A 21,699-nucleotide genomic window follows, 5' to 3' on the forward strand; every position below is an offset into this window, starting at 1 on the left:
GTCCTTGCCTGTCTGTCTCTGTCTGTCTCTGTGTATGTGTGAGCTATTTACTTGACAAATTCCATCCTCTGGTTGTGCAACTTTCAACTTGAGTTTCTGGTACACAAGTCCATGGTGTACTGCAGGGGAGCCTTGGCCATCTTTTTTGTTGTTGTTCTGTTTTTCAAGACAGGGTTTCTCTGTGTAGTCTTGGCTGTCCTGGACTCATTTTGTAGACCAGGATGGCCTCGAACTCACAACGATCTACCTGCCTCTGCCTCCCGGGTGCACCACCATGCCCACCCGAGGCCATCTTGAAATCACACATAGCACTCTTGTTTCTACAAAGTTCTCAGCATGCTCTCTGCAAAATGTTGCAAGAACTGGTAGTTTCTTTCTCAACTGTGTCTGCTGTAAGAGTCTCCTGATAAAAACAGCACCCGTCCCCCTCCATGCTTTCCAGGACTAATCTTGAATGAAATTCAGAAAAAAAATGAAAATGGTTTCAAAGTCTTGCCTAAAATGATGTGTCTTCAATGATTGGAACCAATTACATTTGTGTGTTATATTATATTGTGTTTGTAGATGGATAGCTTACCAATTGTGGTGGACACTCAAAAAGGCATAATGGGTGAAATAAAGTACCTGCTCCCCCATTTCTTCTTCATGTTTCTTCCATGAAGAACTTGTGTAGTGTATCACTGTTTTTCTTCTTTAGGAGTAATTGTGGGCTAGAGAGAATCCTGTTCCTTGGAGGCTGTTCAGACCCTGGGGCCAGCAGAGGCCGCTTCCCTCTTTCCACTCAGTATGTTCTCAAGCTCCCCAAGGAGTTTATCAGCAGTGGACTGATACCCGTCATTCAGAGGGACAGCCTCGGCATCCTTGGGGCTGGTCTTGGCAGTTCTGTCCTTCCTTCTTGCTAATCCCGGGTGCAGTTTCCTTCCGGGAATCACAGGCTCCCTGTCCTCCCGCCTGGCTTCCCCAACGTAATCATTTCATATGGAGTGCAGATGCTCTGTTTACTGTATCCTTGCTTGACTGCTCAAGAAAAGCAGGAGCAAGGTGCTTGTGGGGCGGACGCTCTCTCTGCATTCAGAGTGAAGCTCAAGCAGGGCACAGGGCTTTCCAGGAACAGGGCTGGGACAGGCCGAAGTTCTCCTTGGGACCAATGTTCATTTTATTTAGCTAGATCATATTTCCCAGGCGACATTTTAACAATTTGTCTCTAAAGTGTTCATTTCCTCATCACATATCTCAGGTGTAAATTCTCCGAGGGCAAGAACCAAATTGGTCTTTTTTTCTGTTAAAAGCAGCATTTGCAGCAGGAGACAGAATATTAACAATGACGATGGTAGCAATAAAGCCAATGTTATTATTTACATGCATTGCCTAATCTGAGCAGCTACCTGGTGCTTGGGCACTAATATTTTTATTTTATAGATTACAAAACTGAGGCCCAGACATATAGGCCAGAATATACATGGAAGGTAATCAGTAAATAATCATTGAATGGATGCTGATATGGCCAGAGTTCTTTGATACTCCGATATAAAACGATGACAGTTCAAACAACTGGCTTGTTCTGATTACATAGTAACCCCAGAAACTTACACAAACTGATTAGGGAGGTTGAGAACTGCTTTGGTTCTGACCTTCTGACCCTGCTAGTGTCATCACACCCTAAAGGTCAGTGTTCAGCGAGGCAGCTCTGGTTGTACATTTACCTATAGGTTGGCTGTTGCAGCCTTCTCTGCTACTTTGAGGAGATGCTGATGCCCACTTGTACAGCAAAGAATTTCCTTGGAGAGTGCTGGACCTTGTTCTGATAAGCAGCTGAGTTAGCTGCGGGTAAGAATGGCCCTTTTGAGGTCTCTTTGTCTAGGGTGACTGGTGTAGGACCCTTTGGGGAACCCTTGGTATGCCTTCTATGTTAATGATCTTATTCATCAGGTCAGGCACTGTGTGAATCCCAGGCTTGTGTGCAGATCAATGCTCATCATCCTGTGGTTGGAGGGGCATACCTGCTGGTTAGCCATAGCTGTGCTTCTTGTCCTCAACATTTGGTCTGGTCTTTTTTCTGCCCTGGGCTGTGTCCCTGTCTCAGCATCACCACCAGCACAGCTTCCATCTAGTTGCTTCACACATTTTGTCCAGTGTTCTGGTTGTGTGTATAGGGAGGGCAAGTCCCACAGCAGTGAATCCTTCATAGGTAAAGTGGTAGTCTAGTGTCCTGTTTGAGATTTCAGACCTTACATCCCAGGGGCACCTCTACGCCTCCTGTCTTAGGAGCACAGGGTCTCTTACTCCTCGGTGCTCCATATTTAGGGAACCTGGAACTTACTGACAAACTGAATTGTTATTTAAATCAAATACCTCTGCCTCCTTCACTCTGTATAACAAGACTGCTCAGGGAGCAAGTACCCATTAGCTCCTTGAATGAATGAGTGAATGAGTGAATGAATGAGTGAGTGAGTAAGTGAGTGAGTGAGTGAGTGAGTGAGTGAAGAGAAATTTGCAAATTATCATCCCATACTGAATTTCACTTAGGGAATTTATTGTGTGTATGGGCAGAGGATGATTCATGCCTGCTGATAATTGTGCCTAAGAAGAAAAACTAGTTTGGAGTGTGTGTGTGTGTGTGTGTGTGTGTGTGTGTGTCTTTACGCTGATTCAGTGTCTGTTGGCATCCATTCTGGTTGACTTTCCAGTATGAGCAGGTACAGTTGTTAGGCAGAATATTTTCCACTGGCTTTTTCTGGACACTCCCTAGTAAGGCGGTGCCAAGTTTCTAAGAGCAGTGACCCTAAGGCCAGCACCCAAGTGAGAGCATTTATCAAAATTCTCTTTACTGTGGACCAAGAGGAACCCCTGATGAAAAAGACTTGTCCTGAGGGATTCTCTTTATGCGATGGAAACTAGAACATACCTGTAAGGTAACTGATGACTTCAAGGTGAAAACAAGACTTGGAGCCCAGAGAGGGCGTGCTGCTATGTTTAGAGGTAAGCATGGTTTTTTGTCATATCTTTAAGTGGGCTGAATGCTTCCTTAAAATATAAAAGCCGAGTTTCTTCACTTTGTTATTTTGAGGCCTTTGAAAGTTATACATGCCTTTTATTTGGATGTTAATTTTATTACTTTAAGAATTGTTATCAGTGTTTGCCATTATCATTTGTGATCAGTTGTCTGTTTCCATATGATGCCCTTTTCTACCTTACACTTCCCATGACTGTGTCTTCATTCTTGTGTAGGGTTACATCCACACAGAAGGATGCAGTGTCTGCTGTTGCTGTGGCTTGATAAGAAAGTTCTAAGAAGCACGGCTTGGCAGTTACTAAGTGAACTCCTGTTGGGTCAGACTTACTAATAAAAACTTAAGCAGCAAAATCCTCTTATTCCAGACTTCTTATCTTGACTATTATGTCCCTGGGTCCACCACCTGGGAAGTGCACGCTCTGAAGATAAAGATGCAGTTTTACTGACATAGGGGCTCTGAGCTGTAAAGTTGGGGTGGAAGTGAGCAGCTATGAAGTCTGTGGCTGCAGTTAGGGGGACACTGACACAGCTTCTAGTGCAGCTGCCTCCTCATTCTGAGAAGCTCAGAATAGACTGACTCTACAAGGGAGAAAGTCCTTGCTCAGTTTCTGTTGCATGGTGAACAGGTTGTTTTTATTTCAAGGACTGATGGTTTGTCGCTGAGTGAAGTAGGAAATCACAGAGGCGAAGGCATTCCAGAAGCACATTAGCCACAAGGGCGCAGGGGAGGGTCAGGGCTGTTTATATCTGCTGGTGGAGAGAGTGACAGCTCAGGCTTATTAGAACTGCCTGCGTGTTGAGGAGGCTTGATTGAAAATTGTCTATTTTTTAAAATTATTTTTTCATTTATTTATTATTGTGTGTACAGTGCTCTGCCTGCCTGTACACCTGCAGGCCAGAAGAGGTCTCATTATAGATGGTTGTGAGCTCCCATGTGGTTGCTGGGAATCAAACTCAGGACCTCTGGAAGAACAGTCAGTGCTCTTGACCTCTGAGGCATTTCTACAGCCCCCATTTTTTAAAAAGTATCATGTTTGTATTCCTGTTGTTGTCAAACAGATCTCCAAAACCTATTCATCTGGTAAAGCTTTCCCTACTCAATCAAGAATGCTCTCGTTTTCCCCACATGCTGGCCCACTGTACTCTCTGCGTCTGTGAATTTCACTACTTTAGTTTGGTCATAGCAATGAAATCATAGAATATTTGTCTTTTTGTGAAGGTGTATGTCAGCTTGATGATCTTGAAGGTCTAGTCATGTAGCATGTCCTAAGATTTCCTTCCTTTTTGAGGCTGGTTAATATTCCGTTGTATGCGTAGAGATGCCACTTTATTCTGTTCCCCTGGTGAGGACTTTTGGGGGTACTTCCACCTCTTTTCTTTTGTGAATAATGCTGCTATAAATATGGCTGGGAAATGTTTTCTTGAGGCCTAGCTTTTTCTCTGTGGATTTTCCCCTGAAGTAGAACTGTAGGGTCATATGGTAGTTATATTATGAAATTTTTAGACCCTCCTGCTGTTTCATTCTTGTTGTCCTCTCTTATCCCACCAGCTGCACCACATCCTCGCCCGTGCACTTGCTGTTTTAGCCCTGTCTTTGAGTAGTGGCGTCTGCCAGGGGTGGACATGCACTGCTCTGAACCCGTGCTGTATACAGTGATGTGTTCCTGACATGCACATTGTCACTGTGGACTGCTTAATGCCATTGTTTATCTCACAATGATTTTCGTGGGTGGTGTTGAGTTCTAGGGGTTGTGGATGCTAACCTCCTGCAGGCTCCAGGGCTGCCTCTTCACTGCCCGCTGTGCACAGCTCTAAGTTGCACAAGGTACCTGTTGTCTACTTTTGCTTTTGCTGTCTGTCCAACAGGAACAGTCAACTCCTGTTGTTATAAAGGCCTACACTTTCTATTATTTTAGGTTTGGGCTAGATATTAGGTCTCCAGCCTGTTGTCATTTAAGGCTTTTGTGGCGGTATAAGACAGTAGCTCCACACCACCCCCTGCATGTACATAGCCTGCTTTTCCATGGCATTTGATGAAGAGACTGTTGAGTGGTCTTGGCTCCTCTGTCAAAGCATGCACTGGTCAAGTGTACCAGAGCCTGTTCAGGCCTGGGTTTTGCCCCACTGGTTTGTGTGTCTGTCTTTGTGCCAGTACGATACTACTTTGCTTATCTTTGCACTGCAGTTTAGAATTAGGTTTGTTCTTTTCCCTCCAGAGTCATTTGAGACTCCATATTCCTGTTGGAATGGATTCTTCTCTTCATGCAAAGAGAAAATATCATTGGGATTTTAACTGAGATGGCATTAAACTGCTGATTGGCTGTCACACCCTAACAGTGCCAATTCTTCCAGTTTGTGACTCCATCTACATGACTTTTAAAACTATTCTCATAAATGGTTTGTGGTTTAAAGTGTGCAGGACTTTTACCTCAGTAGTTGAACATTATTTAATTTTTCAAAAGCCTATATAGAGACTGGAGAATGGCTTCTTGCTCTTGCAGAGGACCTAGGTTTGATGCCAAGCACCCACACAGCAGCTCACAACTGGCTGTAACTCCAGTTTCAGGGATTCTAACACCCTTTCTGGCCTCAGTGGGCACTAGGCACATTTCATGGTGTACAGAGAAATGCAGGCAAAACCACCCATGTACATAAAGCAAAAGTAAATAAATCTAAAATAAAATTGATAGCATATACAAGTATTATAAAATTCTTGTAAAGTTTCAGGGAAATATTGATATTTGTATTTGATAACTGAGGACAGTAAATTAATCCAAGTCTCATGTTAAAGAAAAACTTGGACCAAAGGGACTGAGAGTAGAGCTTTTCTTCTTCAAGTCCTTGTCACTACATAGGGAGCCACTTCTCATGGGCGTTTCTGTTTATTACTTTATCACATGCTAAACTTATTTGCATTCTTGAACAAATATATCTGTTTTGTAACTCTGAGTTGACATATTTATTATGAAACTTCGACTTCTGCTTTTAGTTAGACCATCAAACATTTCAGAAAATGTCATGATTTATACTTCAGGTATAATTGACAAATGAAAATTATATGTATATAATTAACAGTATATTGGCATTGTTTTTAATGTATATTCTGTTCTGTGGAGATAACATTCCTGCATTGATGGTTCCCATCCCATATTCCCATATTTAGCTACTTACTAATAACCTTTGACTATTTAATAATATCCCTCAAATCTGGAGTGTAAAATATTAACCTTAGTTCAAATGCACCAAGCTTCGTAATGGCACAGGAATGGGGATTTAAAGCAGAGCTTGAGCATTATTTCATTTGGAACAAATTTTGCAAGAAAGACAGTCTGTAGTGTCTAGTCTTACTGAATTGCCCAATAAAGCAATTAGTGTTCACACCTAATTATTTAGAAAATTACAAAGTTGGGTGGAGAGGCCACGCTGGGTAGTGTCAGCTTCCTCCGCGTTTTCCTTCTGATGATTTAGAAGGGTTTTATTCTGCTTGGGTTTTGGTCCAGGCCCAAATAAAGAGTCACTTACAATGACTAAAATCTAGGAATGATCCTTCCCTTATTGTTTGGCTACTGCAGTTTCAGGAGTGTTTGTTTAGCTGTGTGATTAACTTCTTGAGGATTTAGCACACAGACAGGAATCTCCATTGAGAAAACACGCTCCTTCTTGCCATTGCTGGCTACTCCTGTGTTATTGTTTAATGGAAAGAGATTATCTATGTTCACAGTTCACACACACTGCTCCGCCTCCTCCCACCCCCCATGAGCTCTTCTGCACTTAGAGCATGCTCCCCAGACCTTATGGCTCTCTTCTGCCCCTTCCCTCCTCCAGGGTCTGTATCTTGTACTTTGTAGAGATTTTGAGGTTTGCATTGCTTTGTTTTCTTCTCTTACTTTTTTTTTTTTTTTTGGGTTTTTCGAGACTGGGTCTCTCTATGTTAGCCTTGGTTGTCCTAGACTCACTTTGTAGACCAGGCTGGTCTCGAACTCACAGCGATCTGCCTGCCTCTGCCTCCCGAGTGCTGGGATTAAAGGCGTGCACTACCACGCCCAGCCGTTGCTTTGTTTTCCTGAGAGCACACTCTTCAGCATCACAGTGCTTCCTCAATACTCTAACTTTGGTGGCAATTGTGTCTGTGTGTGTGTGTGTGTGTGGCTGTAGGGGTGTGTGGGGGGGTGTAAATTTTTATGATCACAACTTAGAATCATACGAAATAATCAGTAATTTCAGCCATGTGGATGCATCTTGAAGATTCCTTTTCTAGGTTATATTCTTGAAATTCTTAGAATTTCCCATCACCATAGAGCTCTGACTGAAATGGAGCCAGATACCAAGTTATCTAGCACTTGCTATGTTCTCTCCTAACTGTTCTGGAGCCATCTGGAGAACTTGTACTGCTGGTGGCTTCCATGAACCAGACTTTCTGTGAGATGCTTCTTGGGATATGCAGATTTGAAAGCCAGTCTCATGTGGCTCTTCCTCACATTATTCCTGTAGCCAGTGAAGTCCTAAGAACACATGGCTTATGTCTCATCACGCACGGTCTGTTTTACAATTTATAATTGAGATAGTCTCATTCGTTTATTTAAAGCGCTTTTGTAAAGGAGGCTTTATTTCTCTTGTCCTTTCGTACTGGGAGAAATTGTAAATAGATAGAAACCGACCTGGATTACTCCGGTCTGAACTCAGATCATGTAGGACTTTAATCATTGAACAAACGAACCATTAATAGCTTCTGCACCACTGGGATGTCAGTGCCCTGACATTGCATTGACATTTTCAGATTTGTGGGTTGACACAGAAAACCCCGAGTGGGCTGCTGTAGGAGATCTATAAGGCACAGTATTGATGGTGACGGTGTCTGCCTTTATGGGTATGTGTTTCAAGAGTGCACAAAATGCAGCATGGAAGGACCAGTCGAGAGGTTATTCAGCAATCGACATAAGTTTTAATAAGATTATGGAGGAAACTTAAAATACACTGTGCTTTTTGTAGCTCACTGACAGCTACTTCATGCTCTTCTTAGTTCCTTACCCATGTGAAACTCTTCCCGCAAAGCAAACTTAGACCCACATGGAAGTAATAGTCACCAACTATTGAGTAAATACTTGGCCAAGTACTTAAGCCACGTGACAGTTAACACGTGAAGCAGTTCTGGAATGGCATCTATGTGTCCACACTCATGGCGCATTTGGAAGGCTGTATTTTAAAAGGCTATATTGTGAGAAATGTAGTTTTTCTGTTTTAACAGTAAATGGTGCTGCACACACTATGGTGTTGCTTGGTTTCTATTAGGTCTTGTGTCCTGTTGTCTCATCTATCAGCGCTCATATCAGCACTCATGGGCTTTGTGACTGCAGGCACAGGGTGTCCGAGCACTGGCTCTCGAGTTAGCTTAGGGTAGAGTCACCCGTGAGGCTGTGAGAACGGCTCCTGGGCCCCAGGGCCAGAGCTCCCGATTTCTTTGGTGCGGTATGAGTGGCTAACATTTGCCAGAACACATACATGATTCTCTGTCATAAGTCAAGAGCCTAGTTTCCTTTCTGTTACAAAGTCGCTTTGTAACTTTCCTGGGAGTGTCTCTAGGTTAAGTTCCTAAACATGAAAATCAGAGAATTCTTCGATGAGGCTTACAGCCTAAGTGCATTATAACAATAGACTCTCAGACTGCCGTCCACCGACTGGCTCAGTCAACACCACCTATGCCATATTAGATCATGGGCTAAGGGGTTTTTTTTGTTTGTTTGTTTTGTTTTTTGTTTTTTGTTTCCTTGCTTGTCTCCCTGCCCCCTGATGTGCTTTTAAAAATTGTCTTATTTTTGAGATGTTTTTCATTTGTTTGTTTTTTCTTTTTCTTAATTGCTTGTAGAGATTCTTAACATGAAAAGAGGTTGGTGAAGGCCTGTGTCAAAGCTTTATTTCACTTAACCCTTTAAAATGTGTTGTCTTTGGAGATAAACCTTGAAGACCAACACGCCAAGCTATGACTCCCTCCACTTGTAAACATCAGAGGATGCTTGTCTACCGTGGGCTTGGGGGGCTGTGTTTGAGAGCAACACAGCACCCTTCGCAGCCACACCCACACAGGGCTGCTCCATTTCTGTACTTCAGCTTGCATGAAAATTGAAACCTCTTTTGAAGTTTTATTATGTACAATTTGCAAGTGGAATTTTTATGACGGGCAGGGTGGCTCTCTGGGAGGGAATTCTGATTTCGTCCCGTGTCTGCGTCTTCTCCCTTGTGATTTCTGGGTGGTTCCTCGCCTCAGTGTGCTCATCTCAGTAGAAGCCCAAACACAGGTGTGGAGCTGCCATGTGCAGAGTTCACCATGTTGCCCCAGATGAACTCCCCTGAGAAGTAGGGTTGTAGAAAGACCGAGGCTGGAAAACAGTGTTCTCTGCTCCAAAATTTGAATCCCAGGAAGAGCCAAATACTTAGTAGCTTCCCACAAACGTTTTCCACATCTGTAACCCCACATGGTGGCTACATCCACAATGTTCAGAATGACCCCTCTGAGGCAAAAGCATGAGTTCTGGTGAAGCTGGGTTCTGGAAGGTGGCGGGCTTACAGTAGACTTCTGTCTTGGCAATCAATCGGCAAAGACTTTTCTAGGCAGGGGAGATGCCTTCAGACTTAGAAAATGGATAGTAAGTAGATGAGGTCAGTGACTGGGGACACTGTGGAGGGAAGGGATCTGCGTTGCCAATGTCAGTTTCCTTGTAGTGACTCAACTGGGTGTGGTATGTGATGGTTTCTATGCAAGTGGTTGGGTTGGAGGAGCCGACTTTTGACTTCTTCACAGCAGGTAGCAAAGTTTCATTTTAACCCCCTTTCCACACAGCCCTCTGAACCTCAGGGAATTTCCCACAGTCAGCAGCTAAGCTGGCCAACCTACAGAGCTCCTGATTTAGCGATGACCAGCATGCTGTAGAGGTGAAGGCGGTTTCGTTGGAGGAATGTTTTCTGCTATGCACAGAAATGTCAGAGAAGTGCTTGGCCAGCTTATTTCCACAGGACAGCGGTTACCAAATACAAGTTCTCTCTCCAACTTTTTAATCTTATTCCTACTTGCTCATATGTGCTTGTTGAAAGCACCAGTTCTCACTGTGTATGTGGGGACACTAAAGGCTGCAGGGAGGCATCACACCTCACTCACGCTGTCTTCAGTCCAGTGCCTATGAGAGCTTCTCTACAGAGAAGAAGGAATCTTCTACAGGGACCAAGCTCAACTGAGTCTTTTAGTGAGTGCAAACTGCACCATTTATTCATTTTGCCCTTGGAAGCTCACACCTCAGGTGGTCTAGCTTTTGTGGGCTTAGGCTTTTCCTGTGTTGCTCTTCAGACACTGACCATCTCAATGTTTGTCTTCATTTTGTGTTTAAGGTTTTACCTAACCAGGTTTTAATAATAAAATCATACTTGTGATTCACCTTTTTTTTTTTTCAAGTAAAAAATTGAGACAACATTTCTTTGGATGGTAAAATGAATCAGGAAATACAAATACCTTTCCTAATGTTCTGTAAGAAGTAGTTAAGTTAGAATTTGAACCCAAGTAACAATTTCTGGCCTGCCTGTACCTCAGTTGCCCACACCCCTGAGGACAATGGGACCCTTGCAGGGGAGGCTAAGTGTAACCAAGAATCTGTGCTCTGCCTAGCGTCTCTGTTTCTTGCCCTTGCAAATCCACTCATTAAAGTAACTTGGTGTGAAAACAGATCATAAAAAGAAGGGAGCTTTGAAACTTGCTTTCTGTAAACACAAAGGTAAAAGGCCTTCTGGGCAAATCTTCCATCCATTTTCAGTCTAGTGAATTTCACAAGAATTCTGGTAGCCATTCTTCTCTGCGGAAGCCTGTGCGGAAATATAGATTATGTAGTCTTGATAAACTTTGGTTATCATATTGAGAAGGGATAAGATTGGGCAGCTTCTAGCTTAAGGGCAGTGAGGGCTTGGAACGGAAGTTACTTCTCCAGCGGGCCAGGGCTTACGGCCTCACTGGGTCTCCAGCATAGCTTTGTCTAGTAAACTTTGAAGTTTTAGACCATTGTCATGAAAAGAGCATATGTATAATATGTAATTTGTTCAACCTCTCCCTGAGAATTTGCCAGAATGATTTCCAATACTAAGACTTTAAAAGATTGCCTCACAGTGTCTCCTCAGCCATCGTTCTGGAAGAGCAGGTGTGTTCTATGTGGCAGACACTGCTGCTTGTCTGCTTGTATGTGGTGATCTTAAGCTTGAAGTACCTGCAGTGTGGCCACTGGGGCTGCTGTCAGAGGCAGCCATAGACGGGGGTCTGTGAAGACTGATCTCAGGAGGCCAGCCCATCAACCACATACCAAAGCACGGAAGGAACCAGTGCATGCTGTCGTGTGTGCTGTCGTCCTTCCCCAGTGACGAATCCTCTTCCCCCGGGGCTCTTCCTGAAAGCACTGAGGTGAATCAGGACGCTACATCCTTGTTAAGGACTAAAACTTGGCCCCTTAGACAACCGAGGGTTTGGTGTGACACAATTGGCCAGGAAGCCTTAGCTTATGTTTTTTTAACCCCCGCTTTTAGAGGTTCTTTGCACAGGCTTCAAGTGGGTCTTTTTAGAAGCTGTGGGCACAGGGACCCAGTGGGAGGAAACTATGTGCACGCCTTTGGCCTTCATCTTCAATTTGTTTATCAGCTTAGCTCCCTGGCTGGGAGCAGGTCTGCTGCCCTGTGCTGCAGCTCTGTGGTGAGGCTGCGACTCCTCTGGTGAGGAGGGAGCTCCAGCAACACTGCTGTTTTGGCTCCTCTCCCAGATGATTGAGCTGTCCTGGCTTCCAGACGCTAGTTTCTGTCATGTGAGCAATACAGACATCGTCACTGAGATCTCTGTTCTGTTGGCTTTAGGGATTTACACTGTGAACCTGTGGTTAAAATATTGAGTCATACCACTAGAAATGCCAGTTCTTCAGGGCGGAAATCTAGAGATGTCCTTGTCTGCCCTCCCCAAGAAAGGTGGTGAGGGACGGGCCAGGGTTCCTGGCCAGATCTGGGGTAGGAACTTGGAAACACAGTTAAGAATATGTGTCCTTACTGGTCGAGTCCTGGTCTGGCCCGAGGATTTGTGGAGTGCGCTTGGGCCCCTTCCTCCTTCATTTAGGAAAGAACTACGGGAGGAAGAACATAGGTTTGGATTTTTGCTTTATATTCCTGTGCCTGTCTGGATGACCAATGGACATAGAAGTGCTAGTTTTCAGGGCTCCTTGCCTTTTTGATGTTTGGAATCTGTTTTCTCTGTTGTTAGGCTTGGGTAGGCGTGGATGCCCTCCTTGTTTTCCTCTTGCATCAGAGAAGTTACTGGATGAGAGAGCACTGGCTGCTGAGCGAATTTCCTCAGAGCCACTCCAAGACATGCCCCATTAGAACATCCTTTTGGGACCAAGTGTGTGGGAAGGGCTGGGCTGTCTCTCCACTGGGTGTCCTGAGGAACGCCCTTTCCGTTTCCTGGTGGAGAGGATGTTGAAAGTCGCAGGGTTTCAGATGCGTCTGTAACCTTTGACTGTATCCCATGATGCTTTGGCATTTGGCTTCTGGTGTGCTTGGGAAATGAGACCAGACAAGAGGAATGTGAGAGGAGAGAGATAGCCCAGAGAGAGAAGCAAAGCGATCTTTCCCTTTCATGTCTTCTTGATAAGAGACCTTGAGTTGCATTGCTGCAGCTAAGCTGCATGGGAACCCCTGTGATGTGCACAAAGGCTCTGAAAATAAGAGAGGTGGCAGCTGAAATGCAGAGAGAGTCCCAGCCCTTCCCCATAAGGTCCCTAGACATATAGATGTGTCCCTGTCCCTCTCTGCATGTGACCTAAACTCAGTTTGCCTCAGAAATGTCAGAGACCATTTGTTGTACAGAAATGCTTGTAATTTGGTGTTGAGATGTTTAGCTGGAGAATTTACTATGAAGCACTGTGTCCTGGTTACAGTGCCACAACTAGAGAAGGGCAGACGGTCCCCACTGACCTTGTGAGGACCACACAGAAACTCTGTTGACTCTGAGGTGAGTGAGTGGCTAGTAGCCATGTGCCTCTTGCCCCTGTCCTGCTCCCAGCATATCTAGGCTCTAGTTTCCTGTGTAACTACGCCTGTTATGGAAAAACCTTGGGAACATAGCCAGTGAGAGATCGGTTCCCTTGGTATGGACAGCCATCTTTAAAACACATGACAAAAGTCCCCAGTGAACCAATTAAAACGGTGTACCAATGAATGCAAACTTAATTTTGTCATTAGAACCTTCATGTTTCCCTCCAAACATTGGATACTCATTGTGTCTTGCTTAGTGGAAAACAAATGTTACATATTTCCTGTGTTGTCACTGTCATAATCAAAGGAAAAGTCCTATGATGTTCTTGCAGACTTGAAGCTCCTTGCCAATTAAAAAAAAAAAAAAAGCCTTAATCATCATCATCTACGTTCCCTAAAATTGGCTTTTATTTTCTGACCGTCACTGTATCCCGAGGTCTTGTTTAGTTAAAGAGCAGTACAAATGACTCTGACTTTGAGCTAGACCACAGATGGATTGAATTTCTTACCCTTTGCTAAGCAAAATGCACCTGCTCCAGTATCTTAAGTAGCTCTAATTGCTTCCTTGTGCGCAGCATAGCAACAGTCATGTGTAATGCTGTAGAGGGATTGCATCGAGATGTCCCAGAGGTGACTCCTTCCTCTGCCCGAGTGCCAGAAGCTGAGCTTAGAAAAGTGTTCCTTCTGGTTAAGGGCCCAGCTGTCACGGTGGAATTTGTCCTTTCTTTCAGGCTGATCTGATTAAAATGGAGTCAAAATGTGACACACGGGTTCCTGGTTTCAGGACCCACATGTCCCTTTCTAGTCCCCTGCTGCCTCCTCCCCCAACCACCCCTGTAGGCTCTGGACTCCCAGAGCACTGCTCTCTCTGGTCTCCAGCTCTGTCTGCCATGTTCAGGGGATACAGATGAGGATAACTGAGTAAAAGAATGTTTTCCTAAGCACACTGTTCTTTACATTCGAGGACTTGGGGATGTACCCAAAGGTTTTTGCAGTGAGTCTGCTCCCATGAAGCCTGTTTGTGAATGAGTTGCCAATGTAGGGATTGGTTAGTTTTTCCAGAAACCTTTTTGCTCTGCTCCAGGGAAACTGCAAATACCTTGAGGGTGCGTTCCACCTGCGAAGCTACCAACAGAAGCACCAGCCTGAGTAGGGGCTGAGGACTGCTCAGTGTTTTGGTTGGTTATAAATGTTCTGGTGATTGTAAAAAACAAAAAGAAAAAGCCAGATCCAAAGACAGCTATGGGAAGAACAGAGTCACCTGGCTGAAATTCGGAGGTCAGACATCTGCTCACCTAGGTATTTATGCTTTGCATTCAGTAAGGCTTTATTGAGACTATACTGCCTATCAGGGTCTAACAAGATTTAGTCTCTGCTCTCAGCATCCTTGAGTCTAGTGGAAAAACAGACTTTTAAAAAGCACTGTTATGTATTGTACAACAGTGTGGCAAGAATGTATACCCCTGGAAAGCTTACGGCCCATAAAAGTGTTGCTATTGGAGCACGTTCTGAGATGGCTCAGAAGATAAGGTGCTTGCTGCTGATACTGAAGACTCCAAGTTCAAGCTCTGGAACCCATGGCAGAAGAGAGAACTAATTCCTGCAAGCTGGCGTGTGTGTGTGTGTGTGTGTGTGTGTGTGTGTGTGTGTGTGTCTGTGTGTGTTTAAAGAAGGAAAATAGCTTAGTCTAATGTATGGGCTCCACAGTACAACTCACCCTATGGTGGCATGTGTCCACTTATGTGTTGGCCTAAGCATAGGCAGAGTTTGGGAAGTGGGCAATGAGGGCAGGAGAGTCGAGGCAGCCCGGGTTGGCATTGCTGTGTGTGAGCGCTTTGAATTTGGGCCTCTGCCTTTCCCAGCTCCCATTACTCACACGCTGGCTTCTCTCTGACTCAAATGTGCCAGTCTCCTCCCTGATCCAGGCCAACGCACACACTCCTCCTGCCTGGAATTCTTCCTATGGACACTTTGCTCTTACTTTATCCTTTAGGTCTTAGCTAAATGTCACCTATCAGCCAAGTTCCTGTGCTAGTCCCTGAGCACTATCTGCAACAGCTCAGTGGATTAAATGGATGCATTGGATGTAAAAGGGCGGCCATTGCAGCTTGCAGCCCAAGGGCCTGCATGGGCGTGCCATGTGCTCCTTTAGTCTGTGAACTAAGAATGGTCTTCACAGACTTGGTGGTTGAAAACAAGTTTAAGAAATACTCTTTGTGGGTAAGATAAAACATCTTTGGGGTTAAAAAAAAATATTTATTTTGAGAGAGAGGTCTCATATATCCTTGACTAGTCTTGCATTCACCACATTGTGGTTCCTTGTTCTGAAACTTCTGACCCTCCTGCCTGTACTTCCCCAGTGCTAGAACTACAGATGTGCACCCCAGATCTTGTTTTACATGCTGCTGGCATGGAACCCTGAGTCCTGCGCATGTTAGGCTGGCTTTACCAACTGTATTATATCTCCAGCCCTGGACGTTCGAAAGTTATATGAAATTCACAGCTCACTTTCTAGGGTAGAGTCTTATTAGAGCTTGCGTTCAACATTCTTACATGTCTGTAGCTGCTTACGTGGGAAAATGGCAGCATTGAATACTTGTAACAGAGGCCAAATTTTTCTGTGACGTCTACAGTATTTGCTATCTGGTCATACGCAGGAAAGCTCTACCACCACCTGGCCTGTAAGCCAAGGGCCAGGGAGAAAAAAGAGAAGAAACGACTAGAATCATTCTGTTGGGAGGTGAAAGGTGGCTGCCCAAGGCCAATACCCTGACGTTGGGGAGGGCGGGACTGGAGTCCATCCTGACTGCGCAAGCGACTTCCCCGACTTCTCTGCACACCTGACGCCCCACTCTCAGTTCACCAGATTTTTCCAAATGAACATCCCTATTTTACCAGCAAACCAAGTCTTCCTCAAGCTTCTCCTCTTAATTGGCTTCTGCATCCGCAGTATCATCTTTCAAGAGGCAATGAGAAGAAGTAATGGGTGAGAGCGCAAGGCAGCTATTGGAATCTGTGCTCGGTGAAAGGCCCCAGGTGGAAGGAGGCCTGTGGAAGCGGAGCCTGCCTCTGAGAGGCCAAGTGGATGATTGCTTTCACTTCCTGTTTTCATCTGTATCTAAGGGGCGAGGCTCTGAAAAGTGACGTTCCAAATGCGTATTTGCAATGACTGCCAGTTGGACAGCTCGGCTATCTCCCTGCATCATGCATAATTTAAAGGCGCATTTAATCAGCTGTGGGTCCACTGAGGGACTAGCCTGAAATCTTGACCTTTGAGTCTTCCTGAACCTATGCATAAATTCCCTTTCAAAGCAACTAGTGCTCCATACTGAAATTATTTCAATCAGGTTCTGACCTGTCATAGACTCCATAACAAGTCACCCCTGTTAGAATTGCTCATGTCTTCATATTCTTCTGTTCATAGGTGGTGTTTTCCTTTTAAAATTTAAAAGCTGCTTTGGACTGAGGTTTAGGTCCTAACACTATTTTCTGGCCCTTCAATACAAACAGAATGTCGTATAGCTTGAGTTTAGGTAACCCAGCTGAGAAAATGCAGAGGAAAGCCACTGCTTTCTTTGTTCACCTTCCAAATTGTTCGCTCAGTCTTGTGTGTGAGGCGTTAAGCAATACGTGCCTCGGGCATCTGTCCTCAGCTGGTTGACTCCTTCAAAGAGGAAAGAAAGATCGACACCATCAGTCACTGTACTTGTCAGCTGTGCATTGTGGCATCATGCACTCCTCTGAGGATTCAGGCAGGTCTAGCTGGGCAGTTAGCAAGACTGTCTGGAGGAGGCAGCCAAACGCCTTGAACCTGAAGCCTGAGTGTGCACCTGAAGACCCTCCAGATGCTGCCCCTTCCGTGTTGCAATTGATTTCATTTTCTTGCCTTTATTACCCAGAAGTCTAAGTACTGTGCCCACCCCACCACCTAACCACACAGACCTTGACCTGGACAGTCTCTTCAGGACACTGACCTGGCTTCCAAAAAGACTGCGCTTCCTGTGCTTTTGACTCATACCAAGAACAGACACCAAGAGTTACAGTTAATGAGCTAAGTCTTGACTCTCTTGACCTACTGTGCATCAGCTGCCTACCTGTGCGTAGTGCGGGACATGAGCTTAGCTAGCACAGTGGTCCTCAACCTGCCTCATGTCGTGACCCTTTAACACAGTTCCTCTTGTTGTGGTGACCCTCGGCCGTAAAATAATTTTGTTGCTACTTCATAACTGTAATTTTGTTACTGTTATGAATTACAATGTAAATATCTGATTTGCGACCCTCAAAGGGGTGGAGAACCATGAAGTGAGGAATCATTAACAGATTTTTAAGCAAGGAAGTGAGAGCCCAGGGCTCTGAGCTAGGGAAACTCCCACAGAGATTTGAGGTTGCTGAGATAGTTGTGCTATATATTATAAAATATCCATTTGCAATTGGTGTGTGTGTGTGTGTGTGTGTGTGTGTGTGTGTGTGTGTGTGTGTCTGAGGAAAGGAGGAGGGGGCTGGGATCAGGCTGTAAAGTGATTACATTTTTAAAAAAAATCACTAAAAAAATATCCATTTGCAGCAAATTACAGGGAAACCAAGTAGTCCTTCCCCACAGGTTGTCTGAAAGGCTGGTTGTAGGAATCTCCAAACCTTGGGTATTGTCTTCTTCCTCTTTGTTCTTTTAGTGCTGGGGATGAAACTTGGGACCCAGTGCATCTGTTTTGAGTATTTTTAATAGGCTTTTAAAAACACTCGTTTCTCACTTCCAAAGCTAGCAAATATTCACATCAGTTAATTTTTATTTTTAAACCTTTCATTAATATTAAAAATACTGTGCCTTCACTGTAACAATGTGGGACATTCTAGAAGTTTTGTATTTTGAAGCATCAAGGTGCTATCCACACATATCACAGAGTCAACTGCTGCTAATATTTTGATAAATCTCACTCTTCTTAACTTATACATGAGGAATTTTTAAAATAAAAATGCGATATTGCAAACCCGCAGTTATGAATGTGTCATTAAATGTCCTCTAGCAAAGGGGCGGCTGCTGATCCACCATCTGTGTGCCATCATAACATATTTTTAGATCATTTTCCATCATTATCATGTATTTTATGCTCCTGTTCATTGGGTATTTTGGATAATGGTTTGGAGTGTGTGTGTGTGTGTGTGTGTGTGTGTGTGTGTGTGTGTGTGTGTGTGTGTGTGTGTGTAAATGTCTTTGTTTGAGTCTCTGAGCATTTAAGGATATATTCCCAGAAGCAGAAGTACTAGTCAGAATGTGTACCTGTTTTAAGGCTTTGATAAGCCGCTTTATGAAATGTTGAGTCAGATTCCGGTGCCATCAGCCCACATGTGCCTCAGTGTCCGTGTGCCCTGGAGACTGTGCCAGCAGGGTGTGTGTGTGTGTGTGGGGGGGGGTTGACAACAGTCATGAAGAGCAAAGGTGTAGCCTAGGTAGAGAACGGTAGCAGTACAAGGTATTTTGGGGCATGGAAAGTGGCCGTGATACCATAACAAAATAGGAAACCTGGGGAAATTGTGCTAAAATCCAGTGTGAAGCACTGAAAGCCAATTCAGAATAGTAGTGAGGAAACCATAAGCAGACTTTTGAGCAAGGAAACAAAAGCCCAGGGCTCTGCCATGTGCAATTGAGGATGTAACTAGACAGCCTCAGGCAGCTCATGCCTAACAACCTCATGTGCTTCTCCTCACAAGTTCTTGCACTGTCCCCTCTGCCTGACTGCTCTGCATCCCTCTGCTGTGACTCTGCGTGCTCATCAAGGATGGTTTCCAGACTCGCCCTGGATTCTTATTGCTGGCTTCCCTGGAGCTTCCTAGCAGGGCATGCCATGTTACCTGTGTTGTAGTAATTTGATATACTGCTGTTCCCTGGCTCTAAGTGCCCATTTCTGAATCCTTAGGTACTCATCAGGACATAGCAGGTCCTGAGAAACATTTGTCATACTCCCAAGTACTGCGTATGTGTTGTATAACACCATGTGTGTATACCTTAAACCAAGGAGTGCTTGGTCCTTGTTCCAGTTCAGTGAGAGGTGTGGTGCCCCAGCTATGTCTTTATTTCAAAACCAACAGGGCCTCGTTTCTCCCTCCCTTTATGGCCCAAGGACTTTTGAGTTGCAGATGCTCTGAAACCATACAGGCTCCCCTCACCCCCTCAGGCAGCTAAGGGCTCAACTCTAGAGGTGTTTGTAAGCCTTAGTCATGTATAAAAGCTTTTACCCAAAATGTTAATGAAGAAACAACAACAACAGCAAAACTTGGTGGCAGTGTCCCCACTGAGGTTTGCGAGATGCTGCATGGTCATAGAGTGAGTTTTACTTTTGAAACTTAAGGAAACAAACAAACAAATTTCTCTCCAAAACTATTTTAAGTGTTTCTACTGTTAAGTACCACAATCCTGTCTTGTTCTTTAAAAACTGAAACCCTTATAGGCCAAACTTAAGAGCCCAACTTTCATCTTCATGCCCTAGAGTTTTTAAAAAATTTGAAGTAGGCCTCTTTAAAATTAGTTTGGATATTAAAATTCAGTATTCCTTAAGTATTCACTAGCTTATAAGGTAACCACAGGATAATTTCAACTAGTGGCAACTGCTATGAGGAACTGCCCCTGGGATGGAAGGATGGTGCATGGGGTAGGAAAGATAACTGCTGTAGACAAATCACTAGGGGTTTCCACTTTGAGAAAGTGCTGGTGTCTACCATGAGGATTCATCCATGCACAGATGTAGACCTAAACATGCCAGTCTCCAGCATTGTTAGTGCAAGAGTCCTGAGGCAGAAGCCAACATGACCAGTGAGTATGTTTCAGGCGCAGTAACCTGTGGCTGGGTGGAGAGGCAACTGTGGCAGATTGTGGGGACTCAGCTTGTGGGGGCTAGCTTATGCATGCTCTTTTAAATTGCAAGTAGTTTTGTAAGATGGGTTTGTTAGGTCATGTTACTGTCCTGGGCATTCCCAAGAGGAAAGTCCGATTTGAAGACAACAGAGCCAGCCAGCCACGGTCTCCTTTCCTCTACCTTATTACTGCCTCATACCTTCCCATACCCCCTGCACCCCACTCACAGAGAGAGAGAGAGAGAGAGAGAGAGAGAGAGAGAGAGAGAGAGAGAGAGAGGGAGAGGGAGGAGAGGAGAGAGAGGGAGACAGAGAGAGGGAGACAGAGAGAGACAGAGAGAGGGAGAGAGAGAGCTGCCTGTGTCTCTCATAGCTGTGATCTGTTGGCTTTCAATTCCTCCTTGGAATTGAAACACAACTCTGAACCTATTTCTGTATACCAGCATCCAGATCAATTCAAGGATAGATAGATGCAGGCCTTCTCCACTCCCTTGGGCCTTGTCTTGTCTTTTTTTTTTTTTTGGTTTTTCGAGACAGGGTTTCTCTATGTTATTAGCCTTGCCTGTCTTGGACTCACTTTGTAGACCAGGTTGGCCTTGAACTCACAGCGATCCACCTGCCTCTGCCTCCCAAGTGCTGGGATTAAAGGCGTACGCCACCACAACCGCCCGGCTAGCCTTGTCTTGTCTTTTAGGAAGTGCCTACCATCTGCTAGCCCTGTATGGGAGGACAAACTGCTTTGTCAGGAATTGTCATCATGGTGTCATTGACTCCATCTCTGAAATCAGCTGCCCTTCCCCTGGGAGGGGCTTGGCATTCTTTATAGCATTGGTTCTCAACCTTTGGGTCATGACCCCTTTGTGGGGTCACATATCAGATACCCTGCATATCAGATATTTACAGTTCAAATCATAGCAGTAGCAAGAATACAGTTATGAAGTAGCAACAAACTAACTTTATGGTTGGGCCACCACAACATGAAGAACTATATTAAAGAGTTACAGCTTGGTTGGGCGTGGCACGCCTTTAATCCCAGCACTCTGGAGGCAGAGACAGGTGGATCACTGTGAGTTCAAGGCCAGCCTGCTCTACAAAGTGAGTCCAGGACAGCCAAGGATACACAGAGAAACCCTGTCTCGAAAAACAAACAAACAAACAGAGTTACAGCTTAGGTTGAGGGCCACTGCTCTATAGGGTCTCTGTGCGTCACCTGTCCACAACTCCAAAGTGCGGTGACCTCTATCACCTTCTACCTTGCTTGAGACAGGTCTCTTGTGCCCTGTTACACATGCTGGGCTAGCCAGTGGAAAGTGTATAACTTCTCCTGTCTGCTTCCTACCTTCTGATAGGAGCACGCTGGCATTACAGACCTGTTTGCACTGCTGCTTTTACATGGGCTGGGGCTTCAAATTGGGCTTGGGCTTTTAGGGGAAGCTCTGGGCTCACTGAGCTGCCTTCCAGCCTCCCACTGCCTACTTTCCTGTCTGTGAGACTGTTATTAATATACACTGCGATAGCATTTGGGACATGGGTTTTCACCTGATTGTATCACTTGGAAATAGTTCAAATTTCTTTCTTTCTTAGTTTCTTTCTTTCTTTCTTTCTTTCTTTCTAACTTACTTATTTGGATGCCTTGGTCTGTTTAATGAATTAATAATATTCTGTTGTGAACATGCTCTAATTAATTTCAGTATTTCCCTTATTGGTGGACTCTTTTTGCCTTTCTGCTTGAAAAGCTCTAATCCCTGTAGCTCTTGGTCTGTCATTAACTTCAATTACGATAAACATGTACAGAG

At 44.6% G+C, this 21,699-nt stretch overlaps 1 protein-coding gene across 4 annotated transcripts in view; it reads left to right on the forward strand.

Annotated features, from left to right (window-relative positions):
* Window positions 1-21,699, forward strand: part of Daam1 (dishevelled associated activator of morphogenesis 1) — a 157,172-nt gene that overhangs the window by 38,369 nt on the left and 97,104 nt on the right. Inside the window, exon 1 of one of the 4 annotated variants that reach the window (XM_051147284.1) lies at window positions 2,783-2,979. The exons of the other annotated variants lie outside the window; for them this stretch is intronic. The gene's annotated coding sequence lies outside the window, so the exon portion shown is untranslated. Of the gene's footprint in view, window positions 1-2,782; window positions 2,980-21,699 lie in introns of those variants that run through there. 4 annotated transcript variants of the gene reach the window in all.

Source organism: Acomys russatus, chromosome 1 (assembly GCF_903995435.1).
Source record: "Acomys russatus chromosome 1, mAcoRus1.1, whole genome shotgun sequence".
NCBI classification, from domain to species: domain Eukaryota; kingdom Metazoa; phylum Chordata; class Mammalia; order Rodentia; family Muridae; genus Acomys; species Acomys russatus.